Genomic DNA, 26,005 nt, shown 5'->3' with positions numbered 1-26,005 from the left:
TTCCAATAAAAGACCCACCTCGTCCGATATTTGGGTCAACCTAGTTCTTCACCTTCAAAGGTCTCCGAGTCTGATTCATGGTCACTAGTTGCCTCTTGACCTTCCTCCATACGTTCTTCATCAGAGTCACCGCATATTTCGATGTGGAAATTTGTCCCTGTCCGAAGGAACTGTCCACCGCGAGCGACAAATTTGTCCCTCTCCTTTAAGGGCACATTTTCCTTTAAGGGTATTTTAATACGAAGAGGGATATGTATAGCAAATAGAAGATGTCATTGATCTTTAGACTTGATCTCGAACTGCAATCTGGCTTAGGGGAACTATCTGGTATTCCTAAGTCATAGAGAGAACTCTATTCCATTTGGACTTAAAAAGAAGAGGTAGCATTTGCAAGCCAGACGACCAATCCCAGATGCTTCGCTGGGCCTCAGGATTGACGAAATATCGACAGATTTTTCCCTGATAATGTAAGTTCGTTCATTAGTACTCACAAATATTGAATTTAAAAAAAAATTCACAAATGTTCATCTTCACAAATTTTCAAAGAATCTATGTATGATTTATGAATGCCACATTCTTGACATTATTTCTGATAAATGTTGAATCTACGGGTTCTTCGCTTAAAACCAAATGTAGGATATATTATTCTTGAGGTAATTATTGATAAACATTTAGTTTCCATTTCTTTGTTTGTCTTGAAGTAATTATCAATATGTCTTAGTAAAAAAAAATGGTTTTTACGGTTGCCATATCAGCAGAAGAAATGTAATGAAACTTTTTTTTGATCTATTTGTTATTCAAAGCGAAGTCAAACAAAATATATTTCTGTCTATTGTACCTTTTTTTTATTCTATCAATATATAGCTCATTGTTATACAAACTCGTATACCATTGAACACCCCAACCTCATTTTCATAAACAACTAGCTCTATCCAACTCAGAAACGTGATTACCAAACTCGACGAAAACTTACATAAGCAGAGAGAGAAACAGCACAAAAACTTATTCCTCCATCCATCCCACGTTTCCAAATAGATATAAAACGTGTACAAAAACATTTTCCTATTTAGTTTTACCTCTTTCCGAAATATAAGTAATTTTATCGAGACGTGACAACTCAGCAAATTGGAATCGACAACGAAGTCTCCTTGACATTGGCATTAGAGAATCATGTTATCGAAACTCATCAACCCATCTAAGTTAGCCATGTGTGTCTGTGTGTGGTTGTATGTTAGATCGACGATGTTTTGTATACTATCCGAGAAACGAGAAGATCAACATAGGCGGAACAATGGAAGAGGGATAATCTATTAAAAATATATAAAATTCTCATTAATTTACTCAAATATTTAATAATTGGTTTGTTTTTTAAATAAAACGAACATCGTTTAATCGAACATGTAATATCTTTTTCGCTAATCAGTGTTAGGATGTAGGATCGATGTTTCAGCAATCTAAATTTCACTTGACTTAATTTTGCCATTATCTAAAGTCTCTGAGAGTCTCTTTTTAAACCAGGTAATTTTAAATTGTCAAAATATGGCTGAGAAGGTTGATTTTTGTTTATAACGAGCATTCTATTATCAGCAGCTCAGTGCTATCACAGTCGTATCCTTAGTCAATTAAACAGTAAAAGATTTTCGCGGTTAGTACAATTAAACCTAAAGCTAAGTGGAACGGGCTGGGTTCCTCTGCACCGTCCAAGTGGGCCGAATAAATACTTCGGCTGGGTACAAGTAACTAATTATGAAATATAATTACTTCGGATTAGCCTTCGATTTGGTATCTGTATTTCCATTAAGCGGTGGTTCTTTTTGTTACATGGATTTAATTAAAACTACTCTTGCTCAGTAGAAATGTATTTTGATTATCAATAGTATACCCTTAATTGTTTGATAAACAATATACTAATTACTATTTATTTGCTCATTGCTTGTGTAATGAATATTAACACTTACAGTTATTATTGTTAAGACGTGATCGGATGGTTCTGAGCGATGCGTCTTCTCGGAGAGTTGAACGTACAAGAGAGAGAATTCTGTGCAATCTTTTGTATCGTCAAATTTTGGTCTGTACCAAAGGGTAGTTAGGGGTAGGACGCGAGGGCGCTGTTGCCAGTTTGGATCAAATCCGAACACTAAGATTAATACTATTACAAGAATTAATATTAAAGTGAACAGGCTTCCGGGTTGAACCACGTCAATTATTACTGCGCCGAGCTTTCGACATCCTCTCCGATGTCTTCTCCAGGGTTTCCGAGGTCTCAGTCTCCCGACCACCCAGACACTACGAAACTGATCACTAATTACTGATCACGGTAGTGCAGGTTTTATTACCTGGTGATGAAATTGTTGTGACTTGTTCAAAAATATAAATGTAAATGAGTGTAATAAGTAATTATTTCGGAGCATGGATAAACCCGACGGTAGAGTTTGTCTGTATACATTTGGCAACCCTGCTAATTATGGCGGGAAGTATTAGCCTCCTGATGATTAGCTTAGTCGAGATTGAAGATACAGAAAGCGCGTCAATTTCAATTCTACTTTCGTTTTGTATGAACAGATAAATATATTTTTTTATTATTTGTTTTGAAATGAACCAATCTCGAAGATCGTGGGTGAATAGCCCTAATGTTTCTTTTTATATTTGTTGGTGTGTTGTGGTTGTAAAACAGAGAAAATATTACCAAATTTGTAGAAAATGTGTACTTTTCATATTTTGGTGTAAATCTTGGCGATCAATACAAGGCATTGGCTTTTGATACTATTTGTCGAACTTGTGTTGAGTTATTGCGACTATGGTTAACAGGTTAAAAGAAAGCTATATCCTTTGGAATACCGATGGTCTGGAGAGAACCTTCAAATCATGTGGATGATTGTTACTTTTGTCGTTATCGACACTATGTCGCTCCTACTGTCCCTCCTACTGTTCTAAAAGATGTTAGTGATGGCTATGACTGAGAGAAAGTAGAGAAAATGGAAACAATGTATCTGATAAGGCATATGAACCTGATGAAGATCGCACTAAAATTTTTACTCAAGAAGAATTAAATGATTTAATTAGAAATTTATATCCCGCAAAGGATGCTGCAGAAGTTCTTGGATCCAGATTTAAATCAAAAAATCTCCTTGCGATGAGTGTCTTTTTTTCTTGGTATCGTCATCGTGAACGAGTACTTGCTTCTTACTTTCAAAAAAGAGATGCAATGGTTTTTTGTAATAACATTCAATCCGTCATGGAATATTTTGGAATTGAGTATAGGCCTACTGAATGAAGATTCTTTATGGCTTCATCAAAAGGCTTCTTTTTTAACAATACTCCATATTGTCTCACATTTTGTGAGTGGATTTGTTTATTATGTTATCATAAGCAGTAAGTTTTTCAGCTTTTATTGCTTGCTTGTATTTCTTTTGCATTTGACAATATTTAATCCAATTATCAGTGTTTTCCTATAAGTTGCTTTACAATCGTAGAGTTGGTTTCTTGAATTTTGAAGTTTGCGATTAAGCCAATGAATAGCACATTTTCTGCTATTCACGTTCTTTAGAAGTAAACAAATGCTGTATTCTTCACACATATATCTCAAATAACTCGTGTCATGTTGGTTGAATTACAGTGGATATCGTCAAACAGTCCAATCTTTGGATAAAGAGTGGTTAAGGCATGAGGATAAGTATTAAAATCGACTGGGCTCTGTCGATAGGAGTTTGGGTTCTGTCGATAGCTGAATAAAGTATGATAGGTAGAGCAATTGATAGCAGATGCATGTGTTAATAGAAGTTAAATCTTTCTTGATGCTGAGATATTTATTTATTGAAACACTTTGTCAAAAGATCTTATTATAGTGTTTTGGAAACCAAAAAGTATCATGTATAATACTATATTTAGTAGATACTCTGCAAAGTGTTAATTGGATCTTATGAAAAAGCTTTAGTAAGCGAAAATTACCTACAGAAAATATTTAGTCGATCCTCCTCGAAAAGTTTGTGGATACATCTTTGGAAGTTCTCCGGTCGCTCGGGTGAGCCAGAAAACTTCCAAACGAACCTATCAAATGAATTTGGACGTGATTTGATGCCGCTTAATCCTTTCACTCGGTCTGCTTTTGAGTTAAGCTTCGCTTTGACGTGTCGGATAAACAAAAAGCCGATGACTACGTCTTTTTTCTATGCAGTGATGTTAGACCTTCACAAGTTTTTTCCGAAAGTTCGATTTGTTTTATTTTTGTTTGTCTGCTTCCATTTTAACTTATTTAATATTTAGTGTAATTACCGGGAATGATAATTGGTGAACTTATTATCTGTACACGAGAACAGTCATTATGGGAAGTGTCGTTACAATTCTCTTCGATATTGTATTGATTATTGGTTTGTTTGTAAATTGCCTTACGTCGATAATAATAGTCATATCAGAGAACTAATAATAACTTATTTGTTATGGTAATTTCCAGCCAGTGAGAGGTAGTATCACGACAGCTAAGTTTGTCGAGTTTATGGATTTTTCCTAAGGTTTATTTAGTTTTCTATTTTTTTCAACTACCTCAGTCTTTTCCGAATTTTTTCATAGCGATACGACTTATCTAAGGTTTCTTGGTGTTGTTAATTGGTATAAATCGTCCGTTCACCATCGGTGTGCTTATTTTCACAGATATTTTCCCCAAACTTTTTTGATTTGGTATCTTCCTTTTTAAGGTATCATCCTGGATTTTAAATAACCTAGACATAATCTCAGGCATTTTTTTTTCAAGTTTGTTTAGATGTGTATTGGACATCTAGTCCAAATAATGGAAAATGAAGCGGTGGTACCTCCATTGCATTTACGCCGCCAATTCCTTAGCGACAAATTCACAGTCCGAATTATGTCCAAAAATTGTAAATACCTTCAAGATCTTAATGAGCTATCAGTTTTAGACCTCACCCATAGGTACTGGAGAACTAAAAAATATATACGTTTGGTAGAGAGCTAAGTACGGTAAAATATAACGATATTCTCTATAAAAGCCAAATTCCGCCCTACTACGGTGAAATGACAAAAACACTATTTTCTAGAAAGGTCAGGATATGTTACTTAAACTCACATTTACTCCCAAATATGTTTGATATATTGAAAACATTCACAAAAATAATTACCAATAGATTGACAACAAAGTTCGATGTATATCAACCAGTAGAGCAAGCCGGATTTAGAAAAGGGTTCAGTACATGTGACCATCTTCACACACTAAAGGTCCTAATAGAAAAAGTTAACGAATACAATTTACCAATCTGTTTAGCATTTATAGACTACGAGAAAGCTTTTGACAGCATAGAATTATGGGCTATTGAGGAAGCACTGGTCAACAGCAGAATAGATTCTAGATATAGGATATTAATACATAATATATATCAACACGCTGAAATGGTAGTCACGATGGATAACGGAATGAAAACGAGGCCAATAAAAATCAACCGAGGAGTAAGACAGGGAGACACCATATCTCCAAAACTATTTACTGCCGCACTTGAAGACATCTTTAAATCACTAAATTGGGAAACGAAGGGACTATCGATAAACGGAAAGTATTTAAACCATCTAAGATATGCAGATGACGTAGTACTAATAGCCGACAGCTGGAAAGAACTGAAGACGATGATCGATGAGCTTCATACGAAATCCATAAAAAAGTACTGAAAATGAATCTGAGTAAAACTAAGCTTATGTCGAATAAAGATGATCAACCGACGATAACCATCCAAAGAACAAAAGTGGAACATGTAGAAGAATACATATATCTGGGTCAGAATATCAAGGTAAACAAAGAAAACCAAACTACCGAAATAAGCAGATGAGTAAGAATGGGATGGGCCGCATTTGGAAAACTCTCATACATACTGAAAGACAAAAAGATACCCCAAAACCTTCGATCCAAAGTGTTCGATTCTTGTATCCTTCCCGTTCTCACTTACGGAGCTCAAACCTGGACATTCACAAAAAAGAACATGGACAAGATTCGAAAAACTCAGCGAGCCATGGAACGACAGATGCTTGGTATCTCACTAATAGATCGGCAAACGAACGAAGCAATCCGGAACAAAACAAAAGTAAAGGACGCCGCGAAACAAGCAGCTAAATTAAAATGGAAATGGGCTGGACACAACGAACGTCTCGAAGATGGTAGATGGAACAAAGAAGTCGGAAACTGGCGACCGTACGATGGAAGAGACCAAGAGGAAGACCTCAAATGCGCTGGAGCGACGATATCAAAAGAGTCGCAGGACCAATGTGGAAACGCCTAGCACACAACAGGGATGAATGGCGAGAAATGGGAGAGGCCTTTATTCGACAATTCGGATAGAAAAAGGGCTATAAAAAAAAATCAGTACATTTTTACTGATGAGTCAAAAGATGCAAATGGAAAGGGCTGTGCAATGTTCCACGAAAATAAAAATTACCATCACCAGTATAGCTTACCCAGTGAATGCTCAATATACACAGCAGAAATGATGGCAATATTGTTTGCTACTGACAGTAAAAGCGTGGTCGACAGATTTAACAACATTCAAACAGTCAAACACATAAACCACATTGAACTGAAAATTCTTCAAATTATTTATGAAACTATACAATTAGGATTAAATGTAATTATTGCATGGATCAAGGGCCATGCGGGAATAACAGGCAATGAGATCGTTGACAATTTGGCTAAATCAGCATATATGCTTGGAGAAAAAGTAAACAGAAATTTAATTCCAGCGACAGATATTGACACCGTTAGTAGACAAAAACTTAAAAATAATTGGCATTTACATTACAGAGAATGTAAGACTGGCTTAAACTTTTATCATTGTAACACTAGGATACCCTCAATAAGATGGTTCTATACAGAATCTAATCGACATTTTATAAAGACTATTAATCGGCTGAGAGCAAATCATGCTCTTACGCCATCTTATATGCATGGAATCGGCTTATCAAATACTCCCAATTGTACTTGTGGCAAAATAGGCGATCTAACACATATTATATTAGAATGTGATTTACAAATTATTAATATAAACGAACTTTATAAGGAATTAATAAATTCTTAGTGTTGTTTTCCAACAAACCTTAATCTTTTAATATTTTCAAATAATATGGAAATTCTTCATTGCATTTACAAACATGTTAAAATATGTAAATATAAGTTGTAAATAGTATATAGGCATAATCTGTTAATATGGTTTGAAAAAAAAAAAACAAAAAACGTATATCACAAATTAAAAAAAAAAACAAAATAATTAAGAAAATAGAAATAGAACAAAAAACAAAAAAATAAATCCAACAAAAGAACAAAAAAAAAGCAAAAAACAAAAAAGTACCAAAACAAAAAAAAAGAAAACAAGAAAATAATAAAAAAATAAAAAAACAAAATAAAAATATATCAAAACAAAATTAATGTATCCATAAAAATATTAGGTATGTAGTACAAACATTGATAACTGATAACAAGAAAATTTTGACTATGAATCTGCAATCAATAATAATTAAAATTTTTCAGCCAAAGCCATTTTTCAGAAAGAAAAAAAAAGGTATCATCGTCATCAAGTATCATCGGTATCAAGCGTCATCCCTACTCTGTGCTATTTTTATTAAGGTTTGGAGGTCTAGTCTCGTCCTATCCTTGATGTTATGCAGCCAGATTATTTATCGTCTGCCAGGACCAAGATTTCCTTCTAATTTTTCTTCCCTTATTAGTTGAAGGAAGTTATATCTCTGGTGTCCGAATATTATCTATGTTTTACAAATTAATGGTTGAAATAATCACAACTAATAAGGTTAAAAACTCAGAAATTAGCATTGAAGCATTGATCAGTTAACTAAAAATCACAGTGTTATAATAGATACACTCCTCTTTGTTGTAATTTGTGTATAATATTCTGTAAGGGTTCTGTTTACGAGCCCCGAATGGTTAAATATAAAATATATTTGATTTCTTCTTCACTTTTCCGCATTATTGTATTTTTGTATCAAAGGATATCCACTTCAAGTTGTTTTCACAACAATAAACAAATAAATAAACATAACGTTACGAGGTCACCTTGCAAGAGATATAATTTTACATTTATTTAAATAAAACAGACGCACATATGTCACGGAGGCGGCTCATGTAATATATGAGAGGAAAATATATCCCTGCGAGATGGAAAATAAAATATATTACTCAAACAATATCCTAACCTTATAACATACGTTTACCGTACATATTTCTTGTTTTCGAAAGATAAATGGAGTTTTCGAGGGTTAGTATTATACGTCCGTTTTGCGGGAGACTAGCAGAAAACAAATATTTATCGTCGAAACTTGATTTACTGTTTTACAAAATACTCTCCTTGAACAGCACTTCAACACTAGACACAAAGTAATTTCAAAACAAGCCTTTTAGACCTCTTAACCGCTTCTTCAGATTTCACAGAACAATCATGAGTAATCTACATCAATTATGTAAAAATGTATTTTTACTATGCGTCTAGTTTTTAACTGAATAAGTTGTGGAAGTGAGAGCTCTTTGTCTCAAGTTGGTCATTCTGAATTATGTCTGTATTTTTTAATTTATGAATTTCCATACATTCTAATAAAGGTAGTTTAAGGTCTTTATTTTCAATGTCAGAACTTGGTCATTAAAAGAATGATTATGATCTAGAAGGTAAAGCACGTACGTAAAATCTGTTTTTTTTATTATTGAAAGCTCTTTTGTGTTCTGCTATTCGTTTTTTACGTGTTCTAGCAGTTTGACCGATGTAAGTTTTTGGGCAGTCACCATATGTAAGTTAGTAATCAAAAACACTTCGGGATAATACCAGCTGGGGTTTAGAAAAGGTAAATCAACGAAAGTGCTACCAATACGATATAGATGTGCACCTACGATTTATAGCTTTTCAGAAAATGTTTGACTTTGAAAACAGCATGTAGCAAAAGAATTACACATAGCTCCATATAAATTACAGGAAGTTCTGATATTAGCAACAGAAAATAAAAACAAATGTAGAACAAAAACTGAAAAGTCTTGTAGACGAAGCAAAAATTCTTTTTGATATCTTTACAGTTCTTGGTGAGCTTTGACTTCCCTCAATACGCAGGTTCAGTCTTCTCTATATTCTGTAGTATCTGCTTCTACATCGTCCAGGAAGCCTGTTTTTTTTTCTCGTTGTCTCTGTCACATTATCACATCATTTTACTACAATACTATTTTGTTAAGCCACCTGGGGCTTTAAAGTGCAGCCACTTTCCTAGGCATGTTACTCATGCATCTTACTGCTACTTTTTTTTAAATGTTCATTATGGTTTAAATGAAATAGATTCTCTCTATCAATTAAACCTTTTTTATTATTACTTCCTTGACCAATTTCCTTTTTGAGCCCCCCCCCCCCCCATTTTTGGCGGAGTTCATGTCTAGTGAGTTGCCAAGCTATTAAAATGAGGAATTTCTTGCCCTATCAAAAAAACTTACTGCTTTTAGTGGTATGGCAAGGTACTCCATCCTGCATAAAAACCTTGCGACCATTACTTTTACAAGACTCTTTTATACTGGTTCTATCACCTATAAACGTTCCATTCCTTTGCTACTCATTGCAGACCAGTTCATTATTGAGACTGTATGTGTAATTATTTTTATTACACATCCCTTCTCATATTTTTCACATGTATGTCTTCAGGCGAATTGGACCTTCTTTCTTCTTCAGCCTTAAGTAACCCAACTTTGGACATAGGCCTCCCCCAAATCAATCCAGTGTCTTCTATTTTGCGCCACTTGCTTCCAGTTGTGTCCTCCGATCTTCTTAATGTCATCAGCCCATCTCATTTGTGGTCTCCTTCTGCTTCTCTTTCTTAACCATGGTCTTCATTGTTGTATTTCGTGGTTCCATCTTTTATCATTTGGCAGCATGTTCTCCTACGTCTTTTACTTTGGTTTTGCTTCTAATCCATTTGTTTGTTTTTTTTTGTCTATAAGTCTCACCCCGAGTATTGATCTTTCCGTCGCTCTTTTTGCCTTTACTATTTTATCCATATTAGACTTGGTTAGTGTCCACGTCTGTGAACCATACGTGAGTATAGGGATAATACACTGATCGTAAATTCTGGTTTTCAATTATTGTTCTAGTTTAATGCTTTTCAAGATCCAACTCAGTTTTCCAAATCCTGCCCACGGTAACCTTATTCTTCTGGTAATTTTGGCAGTTTGATTTTCTTTGTTAACTTTCATTATCTGTTCCAGGTAGGTGTATTCGCTTACTGTTTCTAAATTTATGTCGTTCAACGTTATTTCTCTACTGTTCGGTGTATTTGTCATCTTAAGACCTACTTTTTCCGAAGCTTGAAATAGTTGCGTCATCATGGTCTGTAGTTTTTCGAAACTTGTATCGAATATTACAGAGTCATCAGCGTATCTCAAAAGACTCAGTTTTCTTTCATTAACATTTATTCCTTTATCTGCCCAGTTAATGTCTTTGAACACGTCTTCCAGTCTCAGTGTGAATAGCTGTGGTGAGATAACATCTCGCTGGCAAACTCCTCTGTTGATTGGTATAGCTTCGGTTTTCGCATCTATTTGTATTTTCATTGTAGGTTTCTTGTTAATAGTATGTATGTCCATTCTGTATCGAAAGTCTATCCTGCAGTTGTTCACAGCTCTCTCTGTTGTCCAAAGTTCTATGGAGTCGAATGCTTTTTCATAGTCAACGAAGCCAATGTATAAGTTGAAGTGATGTTCGTTGGCTTTCTCTGTTAACGTTCTGGCTGTAAGAAGATGATCCGCAAGATGTTACCTTTTTGGAATCTTGCCTGCTCTACCGGTTGATAGCTATCGAGCTTCGACGTTAACCTGTTAGTTATTACTCTCATAAACAGTTTGTACATTTGGGACAGCAGAGAGATTGGCCTATAGTTCTTCAGATCTCCACTGTCTCCTTTTTTGAAGAGAAGTATTGTCAAACTTTCATTCCAATCATCTGGGACTTCTCCTCTGTGAAGACATTCGTTGAAAAAAATTTTCAATTTTTCGGGAATAATTTCACTCCCCTTCTTCAACAGTTCTACAAGTATTCCATCTGGGCCCGAAGCCTTATTGTTCTTTAGTTGTGCCATAGCTTGTTTTATTTTGAAGGATTCATAGGGAGTATTTCTGAGTTGACATTCGTTATCTTTCTCTTAAGATCTTCCTTTGCAGTGTTATCTGGGTTCTTGTTTGAGGAATATAAATCACGGTAAAATGTTTTAGTAACTCTTAGGATTTCGTTCTTTTCTCTCATTTCCTTTCCATCTTTATCCTTCAATGCGATTATTATAGGCTTTCCAAAGTTTGGTCCTAATCATTTCAGGCCTCGGTTCTTTTCTATTATTTTTTCTACCTTGTTTTCATTGTAGATCCTTAAATATTCCTTTACTCTTTTCTTTATTTGTTTATTCAATTCTTTGAAACCATCGGTGTTTCGCTTTTCTTCGCTTAGAAATGTGCGTCTCTTTTACATCAACCGTTTTTTTCCATCACTTATTCTGTCTTCTTTATTTTTCGTTTTCTTTGCAACAGTCAGTCCTGCTTTCAAGAGCTTTCGTTGCATTTCTTTATTAATTGTGTTCATCTCGGAATATTCTTGTTGATAATGTTCTACAAATTCTGTTCTTAAGACTTCTCTGTACTCATCTCCCTTCTGTCGCATTTTAGTTTGATCTATCTGATTACAATAATTATGTGGCCTGTTTCTACTGGTTTTCGTCTGTTTAACAAGAATCCTTGCTCTTGAGGAGCAAGGAATTGCGCCTTACCATCCATAATTTGAAATGTTGCTTCAACACTAAAGCTAACCTACAAATGTGAATAAAATATATTAAGTATGAAAACAAAGTGATTTGTATTAACTTACTTTTTGTTGATCATCAATAGTTCAGTCTTTATGTAAATTGGCCCAAGCTAAGCGTGTCTTGAGAATTCTTGGTGTTAATTTTGGCTTCTTAACAGGACTGCCACATTTGAACAACATGCTATACAAATTTCGGCGTACAGTGGGCCACCGATACTGAAGATCCTGTTGCTTGTAATTTATTCTTTATATCTCAATGTGGTTTACAGCCAAATTCTTTAAAATTCGTTGAATTCTGGGGATGACTGAAAGCTTTATATCACACATACCCTTCCAAACCGATGTAATAAGAAGTTTCTCATAAAATTTTTGATTCGACTTTCGAATTAAAATTAAGATACACAACATTTTCTAGTTATTTCTCTTTGATTATATGTGGTATTTTGTAATAGAGCAGTAACAGGAGATATTTGATCAACAGTAAGATCTTTAAATTTACTCATCTGAAAAATTTACAACCGAAGATTAATTGTCTTCTTTTGTGAGTGAAAATTAACCAAATTGAAAACTAACATTACCATAAAATCATATCAATACTCACCACTGCAAACTTTACAAAAGTTGAACACCAATCACTAATTTAAGTAAAAAACTGAAGTTGGAAAATGTCGAGTTATTCGCATTATTGCACACTCTTAGCACATTCTATTGCCATCTGCCAAATTTTGCTTATTCTCTAATTTTTATGCAACCCATTCAACAGCTGTATCACTGTGAACATACTTCTAAGGCGCTTATAATTCAAAAAGCTAATCAAAAATCTACATTTTATATTATTCATAATACACATTTTTAAAAAGTTGCACCAAAAACACCTTTACAAACTCTCAAAACGTTTTTTTTTTCTTTGTATACGTCATAACCCATAACATTTATGAAAAGCAGCAGCCGCTTTTTTTTACATTCATATCTACAAATTGAAATATAAACGAAAAAGTTAAAATTAGCGGAAATTAAATTGTGTATATCGATTAGCGACATAAATAAATATCAGTTTCTATTTTTAATACTACAATTGATATGTGCGATAACTATCAATCGATGGACACTCGTTAGCTACCTACGTATCTGATGTGAGAGAATTACAGGCTATTTCAGTTTATGTATCCCATGTGCTTTTTTTTTTGTTTATTTAGAATGTTCGATGATCTTCAATTATAGGGTGCGGACTAGAATTTTTATTACCTGTACATGAAAAGTAAATGATTTAATCAAAAATAGATTGTGAGACTTTCAAAATAATTGACAGTAATCGCTCTTCAACCGCGGGGGTTGCGTTTCGTGGATAAAGGCGCGTGGTGAAACCGTGGTTTACAAGGGATCCACGATCCAAAGAAAAATATGAAATATAATCCCAATTAGGATGCATATATTAGTACATATTTAGATATACGATGAAAGAATAAAATAAGCGTTATATTCTTCTTCTTTAAGTTCCATCTTTTATCGAAGGTTGGAAATCATCATGGCTATTCGGACTCTGTTGACTGCCGCTCTAAAAAGTTCTGCACTACTTGGTTCAAACCACTCCCTTAAGTTCTTAAGCCAGGATATTCTTCGTCTTCCCACATTTCGCTTTCCTCGGATTTTGCCTTGCATAATAAGTTGTAATAATGCGTATTTTTGCCCTCTCATCACATGTCCTAAGTACTCAAGTTTTAGTAAGCAGTTATATAGTCATATTTAATAAATGTATACCTTCTTCTTCTTTTTATATAGACATGACTGTCTGTTTTTCAATCTGCCTCCAGTAAGTTGCCGTTCCATCGTTTTCGTGGTCTTCCTACTTATCGTCTTCCTATTGGGGAACCGGTTCTTGCCGTCTTTCTTCTTGATGTTCTCCACCTTGCATTTACATCGTATATATGTACTTTTAGCTCGCAAAACAAAAATTTGATTCACTTACTCGCGTTCTATTACGAGGTGGACTTATTTTTTAAGTACTAGCCAGTTCCTCCTCACGTTGTCTTTTCACTGCAGTGATTGGAGTTCTGCAATCCACGTGTATTGTAACGGATTTTTGAGTTCTTACGTACGCAGTAAACTCTCGTGACACTAGCTTCGATTAAATTTGGCATTCCACGATCAACTACGAGTGTTTTATCTTCAATTAAAAGTTTATTGCAAATAAAGCAAAACTGAGACATTTTTAGAGCAAAATAGCACAAATAACCTAAATTGTAGACGCTTGTAATAAGTACGTATATTCCCTTGAACTGAACGTTCAAGAAACAGGTGTATCAACGAGACCTACGGACAATAGAATAGCCAGATGTTTTTTATTTAACTTATCTTTGCAGATAAGTTAAATAGTAAACTCTTAAATATTGGGGAAATCTGCAAGAAAGACTCTAATGAGTATCAATTGTTTCGCCTAACGTTTTCGCCAAAGAGAAATAATTTGGCTTCTTCAGGGCTGAAAGAGAATAAATTATAATTAGCTACCATATATTATCTATTAAAAAACATTATTGATCTTACCGTAACTTAGAATTGTAGAGTTAGAATATTAAAAAACTTTGCTAGTAACATAATGGTGTTTTTTGTTACTATGTGCAAAACAAGTTTTTTTTAACGTTGGAAATGTATGGTAGCTTTGAACTTATTGGCAATTTTTGTAAATAATTTTAAGATCTACAACTTTGGTTTAAGGTTTTTTTTTGATAAAACTTACCGTTTTCGAGAAAAAACAAAAAAACGCCACATTTTGGCCTTTGACCCCGAATAACTTTTGTAGCGCACATACGATCGATGAGGATTTTTAAAACTTTATTTGTAATGGTAAACCCAGCTCTCCACCAATATTTGGCTTTCCGGGAATTTTTGTTATTTTATCACTATTTTTATGTCTAAATTGACCGGATTATTTTGTAACCGAGTAGTAAATGAATCTCACAACTTTTTTATCCCTTTGTTCATTAGGCACTAATGATACTCATTTCTTGTGCTTTATATTCTTTGCCCTGATTTTAGAAGATACGATGGATGCTACGTAAACAATAAACTAATGTTTTAAAAGCAATAAAACTTTTCTGACACGGTAACAGCTATATTACAAACTTTGATAAAACTTCCAAAGAAGTCGCTTTCACGTTGTTCTTCTAAAACATAGTAGTGGGCTTTGAGTAGCTTTTCTTATTTGTGCGAGAAACGCGAGATCCCAACGTAGAAATTACTACTTAAATCGTTTATATTTCGTCGAAAACTTTAGTATCCAATTTATCGGTGTTCGTGCTCGTTAAGGCTCTTGTTTTATCGAATGATAAATTTTTAACCTTCGGACTATATCGAGCACAACCCTTGGTAATAAAAAATTGGAGAGACATGGTATATGTTAGATCTTAGCTACAAAATTGCAGTGTTTATTGTCGACTCCGCCTGTAATTTTAGAAGTAGATTGAAGTTTCTCGATTAGTGTGTGTTATCTGAAAAGAGTAAAAAATCACATCCCAACAAACTAGCCAGTTCAGGTCAAAGTGTACCTGAACAACTGAAAGAGCTTCTTGATTTTGAATTATTCAGTTAATTGTCGTAAAGTCATGGCTTAGGCAAGTGTTAGGCAGATGTTATCTTACTTTCTTCTTCTTTAAGTTCCAACGATCAAATATTCTTCGTCTTCTCACGAGCTTTAATCTCGAGTTGGTTTAGAATGGAAACGTTTGTCCGATGGGCTGTCCAAAGTATGCGCAGCATTCTTCTCCAGCACCACATCTCAAAGCATCAATTTTTTGGCGCTCGCGTCCTGAAAGAGTTTAAGTTCTGCCCCGTATAGAAATATTAAGCATGCCAGTCTCATCTTGATATTTTGAGATATATCTGTCCTTCCAAACTTTGGTTAGGCGACTCATCCCATTTTTTGCTATACCAATACGTCTCCAATGAGACAAAATGTTACAATAGACCCATATAACGTGGAAAGAGTCGAGAGTTTTAAATATCTCGGAGCAACAATCACTGCGGATAACGATATCGGGGAAGAGATTAGTGGAAGAATTCAGGCAGCAAACAGATGTATGTACAGCCTCCACAATACTATTAAATCTAAAAGCGTAACACGAACATCAAAGATTAGAATATATAAAACGCTGATTAGACCGGTGCTCATGTATGGGTGTGAGACGTGGACCCTGACCAAAAAAACTGAAAGAAAACTTAGATGTTTTGAGAGGAAAATCCTCAGAAGAATCTTTGGACCTTATCACGACATTAATAGCAACCAATACCGAATGAGAACAAATGCTGAGGTCAAGCAGATGTATAGAGCGAGCGATATAGTCCAAGAGATTAAATCCCAACGTCTAAGATGGGCTGGCCATTTCCATAGGTTCCCTAATAATCGCCTTGCCAAGTTAATATGGGAGAAAGCCCCCACAGGAAGAAGGCTCTTAGGACTTCCACGAATGCGATGAAGAGACAATATATGGTCAGATCCAAGAACAATGGGGTTACCCACTGACCCAACTATTATAGACGACCGTTCAAGATGAAAGCAAGTTGTGCAGTTAGCCAAAACCCACCCCGGGTTGTAGTGCTACGAGAAGAAGAAGAATATGTCTCCGAATTTCTGCTTCACAGTTACCATCGTTAGTTATACCAGACTTGAGATAGACAAAAACTGCCTACTATCTGGTGTTCCTGTAACATGACAGTCAGTTGAATAGTGTGGAAACTGTCGACCACCATTATTTTTGTCTTAGCTTTATTGATTTGCATACCAACTTTATTGCTTTCGTACTCAACTCTTTCTTCTTCTTAAAGTTCCATCTCCTATCGGAGGTTGGATATCATAACGGCTATGGTCACTTTGTTGGCTGCTGCTCTGAAAAGTTGTAGTGAACTACAGTTAAACCATTCTCTAAGGTTCCTCAGCCAGGAGATGCGTCTTCTTCCTTGGATCCTTACTTGCATAATAATTCTCACCAGCTCATATTTTTCTCCTCTGGTTATGTGACCGAAATACTCTAGTTTTCTTTTTTTTTACTCAACTCTTTGCATTAGATTAAACAATTCTTGCTCATTTGCTGCTATAAGCCTAGTGTGATCAGCAAATCTTAAATTGGAGATTTTCCTACCAGCTACTGTTACTCCACCGGCCCATCCATCTAAAGCCATCCTCATTACATGTTCACCATAAATGTTGAATAAGTCAGGTGACAACACGCATCCTTGTCTAACACCTCTCTCTCTCTCTCTTGAATTTGTTGGTTACTAGTACTTTATCATAGATGGCGAGATATATTAATTGATCCATTATGTAACACGTCCCAGTATATACCACTGTCCCCTACATATTTATGAATTTTTAAGCCGAATTGAGACTTGCCTTGGCGTTAGACTGTAGTTTAATTTGGCAATCGTATCTCACTGATCCTCTCATGCTGGAGAATGCTGCAGCTACCTGTTATTACTAGCGATAGTATTATTACCAGCGATCTCTCCACCTTTTGGATCCTCTTGCTAGTAGTTGACGCCTTTATTAACGGAAAACTTCACGTTGCAGGTCATCCTTTACTCCAGCAATTTTAACAGTTACGATATTCAATCTAAGATGATGTCTAGCTTCTATAGTTCGTTTGTAATATTCTAAAACACTTTCGTTCGTCGAAATTTGCTCCTGGTTATAAATAGACCTTAACAAAATGACAAAAGATAGATTTTGAAATATGATTTTTTTAATGGCAAAATTTATAATTATTTATTCGAAATTGTTATTTCAATACCTAAGTCAATATTAAGTCAATACTAAGTCTAAAACCATTGTAGCCCACAAGTTTCTACCCTGCATATATCATACAATTAAATCCGTATTTAGTTATTTTAATGAAGATATTTAATCTAATTCAATTTTGAAATAAAGATCATATTACAGTTTCTCTGTAAAACCAAATCCCCAGACTTTCAGTTATCACCTATTTTCTCTAGAAGCGACTTTCAACATTCCTATTGTAAAATTTTCCAACACGAACCACTCTACAAACTTGTAGTAGTCGTGTTATTGCTCCATGGCGTGATTTCAGATCCGATTTTTGTAAAAATAAAAAACCGTAAACTATATACTCTTCGGGAAAATAAAACCAGCGGGGAAAATTGACTTTCCGTTCTCGGTTATCTCCCGATTTCTTATGGTTTGGTCGTCAATATCGCAATGGGAAGCGGTTTGTTCATTCTGTCGTTATGTGCCAGCCAGGTACTGCAGTAGCGTACACTAAAAATTTCTAGGAAAACTAATGTATTAAGAAATAATTTGAATTCAAAAATGCAACTTTTCTTAAATAATGATTACTTTTGGAAAGAAAGATTAGATGTTTTATTACATAGATCAAACAAATCAAATAATTCAAAACAGAATTTATGAGCAACAAATTTAAGTCCGCAATTCCGATTCAATTTCTACCCTGGCCTAATTTGCCTTACAAGCAACAAGCTCCTATCTAATTTTATGAATCAATGAGTATGTAAGAAGCTATTGAAATAAAAAACGCCCTGACTTTCTCAATGAAAGGAAGGATGGCACCCTTCAAATTGGAGACCACTCCTTACGTAGAATAAATCGCCGTCCGGTTCTTCCAACAAGTCCTTCGTCAAAAATTTTCCTCGAAGAAGATTCACCAGGTCACCATCTGGATGAAGGTCAAAAAATCAAGATCAAAAGTAACATCTCCGGGTAATGACGACAGTAGTGCACTCAATAGTAAACCAGTTGTATTTTAGGGACTCAAGACACTCAAGTCCTAATGAAAACTCTAAAAAACGAGTGGAAAACTTGACGTCGCCAAAATTAGACGCGGTTCAACCCCGAATATGAGCAATATCTGTCCCTTTAATAGAAGAGAAAAGGTCGAAATGTTTAAAGGATGAGAACAGAGTCAGGTTAATAATACACAGAGAATTAGGGGATAATCGCACATATTGAAAAGAGATGACAAACACACTGAGTTTTACGTGAGTTTTACATTCCCAATTTTAAATTATGTGTAAAGTACAATTTTTATCACAGTTTATTCATCCACTAAACCAGAACACTCACTGATCCATAAATTTTTAATCGTAAGACTTAAGATTTTGATGGTTCTATAAACGTTGGTCGTTTTATGACGCCTATTAAAAATCCCGACTTTTTAAAATTTGCAACAACTTCCTAATAACGACTAACTCGCGCCGCTCCAAACCAAGTCTTTATTAATGAAGCTCGTTTCACGAGCCTGCTGCTAAAGGAGTAATTGCTCTAAATTGTGGAGAGACGTTGGAATGCCGCAATTGTATTAGCAAACTTTATAGACGACCGTTTAAATGATTTAAAAAGTTTTCGGAATATTGGTGCAAAAAAAGCCATGAAATTTGAGATAGCCCAAAAAAGGAATATAAAATGCTTTTGTTAAACACAAGATTTCACCAAAATGGTTGGTAGCTAAGAGATTTAGATAAGATACTTGAAATAGAGACTAGTATAGGAAGGAGCCTTTTATTAAATCTGTCAACATTTTTGCTTGAGTTTGTTTATATTGTTTGTTTGTTCCCTCTAATAAATGCAGGTCGGATGGTTGCTTCTCATTCCAGAGCTGCGATTATTAAATAGTTTACACCCTTACATATCTAGTAGATGATTTTTTAAATTTGTACCTTGTTTGAACGCATATTTTACGTCAAATTGACGTTAATTACCAGTGGCGGACCCAGAATAAGTTGATTAAAATTAAAAAATCAAAATAAAATAAATCTATTTTACAAAATGTAACAAAATGGAAATTATAGAAAGAAGTTTTTTTGAATAAAATGTATTGTTCTTATTAACAAAACAAGGAAGTCTGGGTTAAAAATATCGCATTTTATTTTAAAACTATTTTACATATATTAATAATGATAAATAGTAACACAATTAATATTTTTTTGTTCTGTTCATAGATAGCACGAATCTCCTCATGTTACATTCAACAAGCTCCTGTAATGCCTGCTCAACTACTTCCCATAGTTCAACTCTATTTCGTGGCCTAAGGTTTATTATATTTAATTTCTTTGTCAATTCTGAGTTAAGGTTTGGACTCCCGAAAGGCCACGGAAGAATATTAACATGAGTTTCTTCCAACCATTCTCGAACAATTCTACTCGACACCTGGCAATTGTCGTATTGGAAGATGCAATTGTTATTGAGGAATCTCTGGATCACTGGTGGGAAAATTATATTCTTAAGAATATGTTTGTAATATAATCCTGTTAATTTTTCTTCTATATGAGAGCAAACGCCCAGGCCTTCAACACTTATCCATTCCCATACGTTGACCACGAATGATGCACTATTTCTTAAATAATGATTAAATCTATGATTTCTTGGTCTATAAACTCTTGTTCGATCATTTCTATATGATTGAAACACGTTTTTATTGGAAAATGCAACGTTAGACCAAAAGTTGTCTTCACAGTTTATGAATTCATTACAAAATGCAACTCTTATCCTGTTGTGATCCTCAGTCAAAAAAGGTTTACTTGCAGCTGCACAATTTATTAATGCACGTGCTTTAATCCTTCTACGGGCATGTGCAGTTCGAATGCTGCCTGGAAACGCAGATAATTCTCTCAGATAATCTACTAACACCTCGTCTTAGTGTTTTGTGGAGGTCTGATGCCCTCTTGAATCATCAAACCGTGCTATAGAATGAAGATGATCCCATCTTTGTTTAATTTTCCTTAATGGCTCACATTCAAAACTACAGCAACTTGCCGTAGTGGCCAAACTCGACAAACTTCTTCGCGTTTGTCAATTGCTCTTGATTTTGCGCCTGTTTTAAAAGCATTCTAGGTATTTTGAATGCGTTTAATAGCCTTTAATTTGTTTTTAAATGCGCGCGAAATTTTTGACAAGGACTTTGACATTTAGCAAATCCGCAAGACACTGCGATTTTACAGTATTACAATTTAAAAATGAAGGTGTAAACTATTCAGTGACGCAGTTGTACGAGCACCTTTAATATCAGTTGGCCCAATGTTAGATTGATAAGAAAATTAAATTTTAGAGAAAAAAAATTAAAGCGCGGCGTAAATTTTAGAAGTTTTAATGCATCGAACATTTTTGAATTTCCTTATTAGAGAATAACGTAATGAAAACTATAGCTTGACAATTGCAACATATTCGCGATTTCCGAATTGGATTTTCTAGAATTAAAAAATCTAATAATAATTGAACAAATTTTCTTATCGATAACTTTACCTCGACCCATTGTACAATATTATTTTGATGTCATTTTTCCATAGCTACTTCTGGATTTAACGTAATTATGAAAAAATCAACGAATGTTGACATAAGTGAATGCATAGCCAGGGTTTAGTGATTTTTTTTATTGTTGAAAATAAATAAAAAAACCATAAGGGTAATTTTTTTAATAAATATTAATAAAATTGCCATGTTAATTAATATGGGAACTTATATAAAAACATGCAGAATATAATTTGTTTATGATAATCGACTTAAACTGCAATTTTCATAGGTGGACCAACTAATATGGAAAGGGGCTCGTACATACATGTCTCATTCGCCAAAAATCAGTTAAGAGTTTCCTCACTGATTTCTAACGGAATCTTTGATAACTTAAAAAAATATTAAATACCACCACAAATAGTTTACCACTGTAGTTTCATGTTTTTTTTTATTCCGCTTTGCACTGATTTTTTATTATTTTTTTTTTTTTTTGTTTTCTTTCCTGAAGTATGGTTCGTCCTGTATAGTTTTCTACGTAGTTACAACTGTATCCATATTATAAGAAACATCATAAATGGTTACAAAAAACTCACACAAAGTATTTTTAGCTCGTTAATCGTTTACATTATATATTAATCATATCCCAATTTTTTCCTACCATATTGCTAATCATTATGTTAGAACGTGGAGTATAGGCAACAATAATTAACTTTGACGTACGATACAAAGGAAAAATTGCTTGTTTGTATAAGAATTATTAACTATTATTGCTAGTTTCAAGACAGATGATCACGACTGACATATTGATTATACCGATACTTTATTTTATTGAAAAGGTGTTTATTTTACACAATATTTTACTTAATATATATTTAAATATACATAGAAAACAATACAAAAACTAGAAAACATCTACAGAATTGAGTTTACAATAAGTATGTATATGTATAAATTATCTATCAACATTTATAATGGTAAATGTTGTACCAGTCATCAGACACATTGATGGTCATATGTTTGTTGGCAGCTCTCTCTATTATACCGAATTCCGTATCATTGGGAAGCAATGAGTGGCCTGGTATCATTAATTTTAAATCAGTTGTTTCCGCATACAATAGAGGGATTGAACAAGTTTCAGCAGAGTAAGGCTAGTTTCTATATTCCTATTTTGCCCAGTGCATGAGGCAGAAAACATAACAACGTGTTTGAATATCCTGGCATGTTCATACAAATGTTTCCTAAGGCATGAAACTACATCTTCAGAACCCCTTCCACCATTAGTCTCATCCCAGACGTGCATAAGGGCAGTGTTATTATTAAAACAATGAAAGCCAAAGTTGTAGATATAAAGAATTCTCTTATAGTAGGTCAAGGTCAAATGTGCAAACATATTAATCCTGCGAGGCTTCTTTGTTTAGTTCTGCGCACGCTTGTGCTGCTCGCCTTCAGTGATGTTTTTTTTCTGTCTTCAAGTCGGCTGCCTTTTTCTCATCAGTTTCAGCACGGATATTTTTTGAAATAACTTGTCACAGTTGCTGCAAGTGTCCTTTGAAGTAGGTTTAAACTGCTTAAAGTTAAATTTTTGGTTGAAGACTTGGTAGTAATATTTTTCTTTCACAGGATTTCTGTTCTTACTTTCACATTTCTCTTTGTATAAATCATACATTTTTTAATATTCAAATCTGGACTTAAGTATCTTTTGTTCTCATTGTCGTTTCTTGTATAGTGGCTTTGGTAGCAGGGAAATGACTATATAGGCAACAACATCTGAGTCGTCAATCTTATGCAACGCTGCTTTTCTCCGTCCGTCAATAACGGCAGTAACTTCTGTTTTATTTAAACATTTATATAATCTTTCCAAACTTATTTGTAACATTGTAAGAAAGCAGATCTTACAAATCCTCAGCTGGTTATTATGTTCATCTGGAATAACGTACTGATACATCTTTGATTTACTTTCACCTGTTCCGTCTCTTGTCCGCCGCCTACTGACAGTTAAGGCCTTAACTAAGACCTGCAAAAAACAGTTTTGTTTTGAGTATTCTCCAGTTTCCCCAATAAATTAAAGATGATTTCTATGTATCTTCAGAAGGGAGCTTCTCACGGCACTTTTTGGGGCGTTTACAGTCATATTCAGAGGGAAATATCTTCGCTTGCGTTACCTTATTACTGCGAGATGTGTACTCTTTACTGCTGTTACGATTTAACTTCCTTTTGTTAACTTACCAATTTTCAAAGTTCCTCAGGCGCTTTCTTCCTCGGAAAATCTCTTTATTTTCGCAATCTGAATAGACAGGCGGAGGAATGATGTTGCTGTTAGCTCCATCACCTTAAAACAAATTTAATTGTAAAACATATTTTCCCATACAAAACCTATCTATAAAACAGCCAAGAGAAACAAATAGACAAAACTTTCTGTTCTTAAATATCTTGCACTAGAACTAATTTATTTTAAACATTTTATTTCATCGTCCACTGTCATCAAGCATTAAAATATTCTTTTTTAGGCTTTAGGCTTAGTTAAACACTTATTGAAACAATATTACAGGGATTTAAATACCTTTCTCTCTTGATGTACTGGGTTGAGTCAGATCATGAGAAATGTTTTTGGTTAAAAGGCTCTTGGACGGACGGCTCCGCTTCAGTTTGGCCGACGGAACACTCTTGTTATAGTCAAATGAAGTATCACCCTCTAAAAAAATATACGAAATTAGATATTTACTGCAATAGGTCCGAGTGTGATACACGTTTCAACCAATATCAAACACTTTAAGTAGCAATTCTAAACTAAACTATAACAACATTGAATTTACCTGTGTGAAATTCGCCTAGCGATCACTCTTCACTTTATTCAGATGAAATATATATAATATATTATGTGTAATAATGTGTAATAATCTGTCAAAAGCTATAACTAAAGGTCTAAGGCACGTCAAAAAAGAACTGTACACAGTAAACAAACACTACCTGGTCTTGGTTCAGTAATATTCTAAGAGAAAATAACAATTTGTTAGTAAACACCAAAACTTGCTGCTGTCTAGCGGATATTATCAGAACTACGACTTGGTTTATTATTACACTGAAAAATTACCTAGTTGGTGTATGTTATAGCGTTGTTAACACGTAAAATGACAGAAAGTGGACTAAGTTCACTTCTATTTTGAACCCTCCATATGTAGATGCGACATAAACAACACAACAAACTTTAGTTTCGCAAATATGTTATCTTTTAAACGATATCGTGTACGTGATATTAGATCTAATCTATGATCTAATTTTATATAAGTTTTTGAAGTATTTATGCATTTTAATATGTAGAAACAAGATTATCTCATTTTAGAAATTAGTCAGTTAACTTAAATTATACAATTTAGTAGTAGTTTGAAGTATTTTAACTTTCTGGTTGTTTCTCCATTGCATTATAGTTATAAGAGTTGCTGATGTTGACATACCAACTTTTAATGTGTTTTCGGGTATGTTTCGGTACTAAATTGAAGCGCTGTGAGTGGGTAAGTTCCGTTTGAGGAATTTCTGTTTATTTTAAAACAAAGTTAGGTAAGAATAAGTCACCTTGTCCTAAAACAAACCATGCAAAATTTGTTAAGGCTATGAAATATAAGGAATATTCTCTTCAGAAATATAGAGAACGATGCCTGTTGTAGCATCGATTCCTTTTGTAAATTACGTAGGTGTTTTACCGATTTATAAAATGCTAAAATTCTGTTTTTCTATCCTACCTTCTTTCTTTTCGCCATTTGAAGCAATAGTTTGTCGAGTCGTACTACTGGCTTTAGTAATTATTATTTAATTCACACTCATATCACAGAATATCATTTATAACAACTCTATGCCAATCTCGGCAGTAACAACATTTTTATTTCTAAATATGATACGAGCTGTTCACCGTATTTCGGAGGGCACGTAAAGACGTTGGTCCCCCTGGATCCCCTTGTTAAAGATGCTTTCTTAGGAAGGAGAGATGTCATTTTGGTATACAAATATGGAATTTTCTTTTAAGCTATTGCTATGTTAAAATATTTCTTGAAAAAAACACAAAAAATACTGTACACCGGACTCCACAAACAACACTTTAAAAAAATTGGTTATGGTACTGGTGGCAGAACCCGACCATTTATTGGAGTTGAAGCAGCAGATGAAATGAGGGGAATTAAATGCCAGCCTTTTAAATGATTCCTCAAAGAAGGCGACAATTGGTCATACATAGAAAATTAAGATTATTGAAATTATTATAAAAAATTATGAATTGAAATTCATAATCAAATAAGAAATTTATCGATGACTGTATAAAATTAAGTTTTATAAATCTTGGTTTGCATAGCCATCATAATGACTGAAATTATTTAAATATAAAGAAGAAACTAGATTGTAATGTTTCTAAGTATGATACTAAGGCCGGTTGTTCGAACGCTAATCAAAACTTGATTGTAATCAAATATTTAATTACAAGCAAATACTCACAGCAGCTGTCAAAATTATTAAAAATTGCTTATTATTGTTATTGATTTGTAAATAAAAACATTGAGTTAACATCAGAAAGAGTTTAATTCTGGTTTATTTTAAATTAAACGCAAAATAATAAAATTGAATAAAATAAATCAGTCAACATAACCTCAAAATGTGACGTCTTTGATTTTAATTAAATATTTGATTACAATTAAGTTTTGATTAGCGTTCGAACAACCGGCCCTTATTAGTGTATTAAAAATTGTATCTCTTGATTGGAATTGTAAGAATGTTAAATAAAAATGTTTCTTATTTCAATGAAGAATAATTGGTCATATGATTGATTACAAATAATTGTTATCAATTAGTAATGGAATTTAAAAAAAAAGTAGAATATATTTTTGTTTAAGATTTCTTGAGGTCACTCTTCTTCCTCTAACGTCTCCCACAATAATTTTAAAAGATGTTTAAAGTTGCA

The 26,005-nt window shown here is 34.0% G+C and overlaps 1 protein-coding gene and 1 long non-coding RNA gene across 6 annotated transcripts in view; one reads left to right on the top strand and one right to left on the bottom strand.

Moving 5' to 3' along the window:
- LOC140449704 (serine/threonine-protein kinase MARK2-like) overlaps positions 1–26,005 on the top strand; it is a 473,378-nt gene that overhangs the window by 144,437 nt on the left and 302,936 nt on the right. The window contains exon 1 of one of the 5 annotated variants that reach the window (XM_072543007.1): positions 24,445–24,572. The exons of the other annotated variants lie outside the window; for them this stretch is intronic. The gene's annotated coding sequence lies outside the window, so the exon portion shown is untranslated. Of the gene's footprint in view, positions 1–24,444; positions 24,573–26,005 lie in introns of those variants that run through there. 5 annotated transcript variants of the gene reach the window in all.
- Positions 22,961–24,103, bottom strand: LOC140451548 (uncharacterized). The gene is made up of 3 exons (XR_011952075.1): positions 23,877–24,103; positions 23,624–23,755; positions 22,961–23,392 (listed from the first exon to the last, which is right to left on the bottom strand). It is a non-coding gene; the product is annotated as an uncharacterized lncRNA (long non-coding RNA).

This window comes from Diabrotica undecimpunctata, chromosome 9 (genome assembly GCF_040954645.1).
Source record: "Diabrotica undecimpunctata isolate CICGRU chromosome 9, icDiaUnde3, whole genome shotgun sequence".
In the NCBI taxonomy this organism is placed as follows: domain Eukaryota; kingdom Metazoa; phylum Arthropoda; class Insecta; order Coleoptera; family Chrysomelidae; genus Diabrotica; species Diabrotica undecimpunctata.
The sequence above is the reverse complement of the archived record's forward strand: the minus strand, read 5'-3'. Positions and strand labels throughout refer to the sequence as shown.